The sequence below is a fragment of the Podarcis raffonei genome, chromosome 7 (assembly GCF_027172205.1).
Source record: "Podarcis raffonei isolate rPodRaf1 chromosome 7, rPodRaf1.pri, whole genome shotgun sequence".
Classification (NCBI taxonomy): domain Eukaryota; kingdom Metazoa; phylum Chordata; class Lepidosauria; order Squamata; family Lacertidae; genus Podarcis; species Podarcis raffonei.
This window is the reverse complement of record NC_070608.1, coordinates 44422234-44428570: the sequence shown is the minus strand read 5'-3', so window position 1 is coordinate 44428570 and position 6337 is coordinate 44422234.

Genomic DNA, 6337 nt, shown 5'->3' with positions numbered 1-6337 from the left:
AAGCAAAGCGAGCTTCCAGCTCGTGCGGCAAAGCACGTCTAAGCGAAACCCTCAGTCCCGTATCAAGTGGGATCTTTGCTGTCTCCTTCAATGCACTGTTTGCTTCTTGGCTTTAAAGGGCGCGGGATTAATTTAAAACACACATGCCATATTTTTGTATTTTTTTAAAAGTATAGTTGTGAATTTTATTTTTGTAAACCGCCTTGAGGTTGTTATTGTTGTTTTACAATCATTTTACATTTTACAATGTTGTTTTACATTTTAAGAAATTGAATTAATGTTTTTGAGGTTTTATAATTTTTTATATTTTGTTGGAAGCCACCCAGATGGGCAGGGTACAAATAATATTATTATTAATAATTATTCAAATACGTTGGTGCGAGTCAGGGTTGCCAACCCTCCCCCCCAAAACTTTTTTTTTTTTGGCACAGCCTGCCAAGTCAGCAACTGAAGCTGAACTTCTTGTTGTGCGCCTAGGGTTGCCAGATATTTTCTGGCGGGGCTCCTGTGCCAGGTAGAAGATTAGGAGTTGAAGCCTTTTCTGCCTTGGAATCACAATTATAGGGGAAACTTCTGTATATTTCTACCAGCCAGGGTGCTGTTAAAAGAAATAGCTCCACCACAATAATATACACACACAAAAAATTACTTAAATTCCACCTATTCTTTCAGCAGCTTACAAGGATTTCTTGTTTAGTCTTTATAAGATGTCCAAAGCAAATAGTGGATGATGCTTCACATATGACAGAAGGATGGATATTCCAAAGTTTAAGGGCAACAACGGAAAATGCCCAGGTCCATGTCCCATTATGTTCTGGTGCCACAAGTAAAAATTTCCCAGCTACAGGAACTGATTTATAAGTTGGTAAGCTGAAAACTGCTTCTTGTGGTAAGGTGCCTCACCCAGCAAACAACTTGCTTCCAGCCCTTATTTTGGGAGGTTTTCCTCTGCTTCTACCTGATTACTTTCCATTGGTACTTCATTATATTCATTTTAGAGTCAAAAAGGGAATGGGAAGGGGGAAATCTTGCATCTCTACATGCATCAGACAGCAAAAACAAATTTTATAGAACAGAAAAAAATAAGTCATGAGTTTTGGCAAATGTCAGGGTAAAAAGCAGGAGACAGAACAATTATCCTGTTTAAGCTGCAGCCTTCAAAACAGTTTCGCTTGCTTTAATTTAAGGCAATAAATTCACACTGAGTAGTCAGTTATCAATTCTGCAAGTATATTCCTGTTTTTACTGTACTTATTAATAGTGTTACAGCTGGCCATGCAAAGAGTGCATTGCAGCAGTCTAACTTCAAGACTATAAAGACTGTAAAGACATTACCAATGCCGTGCCTCCAGTCTGCAGAATGTTGACAACAGCCGCATATATAGATGCTGAATGGTACACATTCTGAAATGTAGCACCATGCAGAGAACCCATGTAGCACCATGTAGCACCCAGCAGAGAAGGTGCAGTTATCATTGTTACATTCTGTGATGTCCCGTTTAGGAACCCAGAAGAACAATTTGATTGTGATCATCTGAATGTCTGTTAGTTTCTGCGGCTGTGTCACCAAGTCTTCATGTCCAGTGGTATCATACGTTGCAGAAAGGTGGAAGGGCATCCACAGACTACAGTTTCTCCTGTTGCCTTAATTTGCAGAGCAAAAAGGAGGATGCTATGATGGTTATTCAAAGCAACTGAAGAAGAAGAAGAAGAAGAAGAAGAAGAAGAAGAAGAGTAGTTTGGATTTGATCTCCCGCTTTATCACTACCCAAAGGAGTCTCAAAGCGGCTAACATTCTCCTTTCCCTTCCTCCCCCACAACAAACACTCTGTGAGGTGAGTGGGGCTGAGAGACTTAAAAGAAGTGTAACTAGCCCAAGGTCACCCAGCAGCTGCATGTGGAGGAGCGGAGACGTGAACCCAGTTTCCCAGATTACGAGACTACCGCTCTTAACCACTACACCACACTGGCTCTAAATGTGATTTGTCTCAAATTTTACCCCTCAAAAAGAGGATGCGTCCTGGAAAAAGAGGACACATGGCATCCCCAGGGAAACAGAAATCGCTGAGGAAAGCCACACAGGCACACAACCTGACAGGTATATCTAAAGCAATTGAGCTACCACTTGCTCAGCCAGCATCTGGAGGAGGAGGAGAAGAGGACAAAGGATGAGGAAAGAGCTGTCAGTGAAGGGGGTCCTTTCTCCATCCTCTGGACCCCCTGGACCACTCAACTAACCTGCTGTACCTGAACTGGGTGTGGAGAGTGCAGCTGAATGGGACACAGCTGTGGGCAGCCTAAGGATGTACCGCCCAACTTGGACCTGCCCATAAAAAGCAAATCTAGAGTGAGAGACTAGGGTAATGTCTGCTGTTTCCATGAACTCTTCTCATTGTGAGACTTTTGTGGGTGAGCTGAAAGTTTGTTTGGACCCTGGGCAAGAACCCAGAGCCTGAAAGGGAGGGTGTGTCAGAAGGTAAATGAATTGATTGACAAAAATACAGAGTTACATATTAAAATGTTACAGTAACACAAAGTTACTTATATATACAATACATCAATATTAGTAACTTTGTATTATTGTAACATTTTTATATGTATATGTAACTCTGTATTTTTGTAATATTTTGTTTAAGTTGTTTGTTGTTGCTTCAGTTGTTTGCTACAGTTCTTAGATATATTTTAAATATATAAAGTGGTATAGAAATCATCACTAATCAGCCTCCCCATTACAAATAATTTGATTGGCATCCAAATCCATTTTGGATTTTGTGACAAGCGGATGAATGACCATGACAGCCTGGGTCATTATTGTCCTACTGGTGTTTGCTGTAGCAACATGTAAACCATTAAAGAGAAAAACACAAAACACACCATGGCCAAATCGTTTTCTTGTGTGTGTCAGTTATATGCCTGAAGTTCCTGTAATGTTTCGTGCTTTACACAGATGGCACATCAAGTTTCCTTTGCTGCTGCACAAAATGAAAAGTGGCTTTAAAGTTCTTATGATCAGAGTCTAATCCTATGCACACATATTTGGAAGTAAGTGCGACTGAAGACACCAAAACTTTTGAGGAACTGTAGATCAGGTTGCGTGTCCTATTTATTTCAAAGGGGCTTCCTTTTGAATAAGTTCAATCCTAACTACCACCACCACCACTCACCATGTTGATAGCTAGGGGGTAAGGATGCCGTGTCCTATTCTCTCTGCTGCTAGGGAGGAGTTTCACTAGTAAAGGGTTTCTCAAACCTAGTGAAGACTGAAAATTACCAAGGCCCACCTGTCACAAAATGGTGGCAGATAGCAGCAGAGAGTTTGGCACAATCAGCTGGAAATCACTGGAATTTTCTGATATGTGATCCATCTTTGAAAACTGCTAAATTCTTTCCCACAGTATTTACCTTGTGGTAAGCAGTTCCATAGCACATCTTCCCTCAAGCTAAGTACATGCATTTACTCAGGAGATACTCTGCTGTTGTCAGCAGAATATACCGAGAGTAGTGCTGATAACACCAAGGTTGCACATTTGATCCCCGTACGGGATGGTGGCGTATTCCTACATTGCAGGGCGTTGGGCTAGGGTACCTTCTAATACTATGATTCTATGATCTAAAGGCTGTAAGTGGAGAAGGCCTTTGCTTTTATATTTTACCTTCCCACATACACTTGCGTCTCAGCATATTTTTATCCATCTCCTGTATTTTCTTCTCCTATTCTTTTTACACACACAGTGTACCTTTTCCTCCCCGCCCCACAACACCTGCAAGTTTCTTTCATCCCTTCTTCCTGGCTGTTTTACATTCACTTTGTCCTTCTGTAGCAGCTTGCCTCTTATCTCCTTCCTTTCTATTCCCAGATGCTGATGATGGTGGTGATGAAGATAACCACCACCTTACATGTGACTTTCTAACCTCCTCTCTCTGGCCCTTTCCCCATAGGAGAGGGAAAGCTAGCTTCCTCCCCACCCCACATTTCTCCTAGCAACATTTACTTAGCATGCAAGGAGTTGCTGGAGCCCGTTGATCCAGCCCCAAGTCACAGCTGGGGGATGGAACAGGCAACTGAGGAAGCCCTGGATAGGTTGTGGCACTGAGGACCTCCTGAAAGTGACCCAAGGCCCAGTGTTGGGTCCTAGTCCACTGTCTGAGAAACATTGTGCTAAATCTGGGGGGGCCTGATCCTTGGATCCCTCAGCCACACTAGCTTGCTGGCTGTGGTGTTCCCTGGGTGGGGGTTTGGGTGGCTGTGCATGATTTTATTTTTAATTTTTAAACTAAGATCTCTGTTTCAAACCGAGTGCAATAGAAAGTCAGATAAACTTATCACCCTGATGAAAATAAATCCTACCATGTTTATGCAGTTCCGGCGGTTTCAGTAGAGCTTACTTCCAAATAACCTTAGGGTTGCAGCCTTTGGCAATTAGTCTTTGCTCAAGACTACTTGATCTCCTTGCGATTTAGCATTCCTGACTTTCTCTGGGTTGTGCCCATAGTCACTGGCTTAACAGATAATGAGGTGCCATAGCTTGGCTCACGAGAGCAACTTTGTAGGGTGAGATGATGTACTTTCCTTATGATGCTGTTTTACTGCATTGGAGGGATTTTCTGAACAGGGAAATATGCCCTGAGTTTATTCCATTTATTGGTTTCTTTTGTCTTGCCCAGCTTTCTCAGTGCTGACATTTGTGATTTACATTTGTTATTGGGTGGAATATTCAGAGAGTAACACTTGAAATATGAGCCCCTGTGTCTTGATATAAAAACGAACTTACCAAGCAACACAGCACATTTGCAAGGGCATCAGTGTCTGAGATCTCTTCCAGAGAGATAATAATGAAACAAGAGACAGTCACCGCGATGCTAAATTTTGATTCTGTTCTGTGACACGTTAGTTTGCAAATATAAATATTTTAGAATAAAAAATACATGCCACGTTCACCAGTCAGCACAAATGGGAACAAGTGGCACAGTCCTAGTGACAAAATCTTCCAAAGGCCTGACTTTATTTTTTGAAAGGGAGTCTCCTACTCATAAGAATGCATACATAAATAAAATAAAAAATACAGCAGTGTTGTGCCTAACTTCCCCCAAGTCTTAAAATCTACCTAGGTTTTCTTTCTTTTCTCTTCTTTTCTACAATTCATGTATCAATCAATTCTATGTATCAATCAAGGGTAGAGTGCTCTTGTGCTTGAATGCTGCTTGCAGGCTTTCCACAGGCATCTGGCTGGCCAATGTCAGGGCAGGATGCTATGACATTACCTGATCCAGCAGGCTCTACGTTCTTAATCACATTTGTATGCCTTCTGTTCTCCAAAGGGCTCATGGTGGTGTATGTGGTGTCCACGGCCAGCCCAATACATTTTGGCACCTGAGGCAAACCACAGACTCACAGGCCCCCCAGGTTAGTGAGATGGAGGTGGTGGTGTCAGTAAGACACTGTGGCTTACCATGGTGTTCAAAGCAGGTCATTGAGTTTCATGGTTGAAAAGGTACGTGAATCCATTTCCCAGACTGCTACGCTACACTTGCTTGCTTTCATGAGAGGGAAACTTCATACTTTGTCAGTGCCTCTCCTCTGCCTCCATTAGCAACCCAGAACGAAGTCTGGCTCCAGTTCATCCCAGCAGAAGGCACCAACTCTGAAGTGAACCTATGTTATCCCCACATGCTCCAATGACACCTCTTTTTAGACTGCCTCCATTCAAGACATCATCCCTAGCTAGCAGGACCAGTGGTCAGAGATTATGGGAGTTGTAGTCCAACAACATTTGGGGACCCAAGCTTGTTTTAACATATATTAGCATGTTTTGTATGATTCAGGGTTGGGAACTGGGCTCTTTCCATACTGCTTACATCACAAGCCACCTACTGCTGCTGATTTCATAGGGTGACTTCTGAAGCATGTGTTTTGTATTGTGCCCTTGTCATGTAATGAATACCATGGAGCAGTCTTCCCCAACCTGGCGTCTTCTGGATGTTCTGAACTACAGCTCTCATCATCTCTGATTACAGGACATGTTCGCTGAGGCTGATGGGAGTTGGAGTCCAAAACAATTGGAGGGCAGCAGATTGGGAAAAGCTGCCATGGGGTTCTCTTTGCAAAAGAGAAGTGCTGAAGACTTGGTCCATGTAAATCACTAATCACTGTTCACAGATCCTAAATGGGGACTCCTTCATTCCTTAGGATTGTGTGACAGTGGTGTGCTTATGTTTATGTGACTAATAAATCATCATCATAATAGTGGCTGCTAGACATGTCACTATAGTGTGTAGTTTCGAATACAAATTTGTGTGTTTACTCTTCAGGCTTGACTGCATTACAATTTGTGTGTGT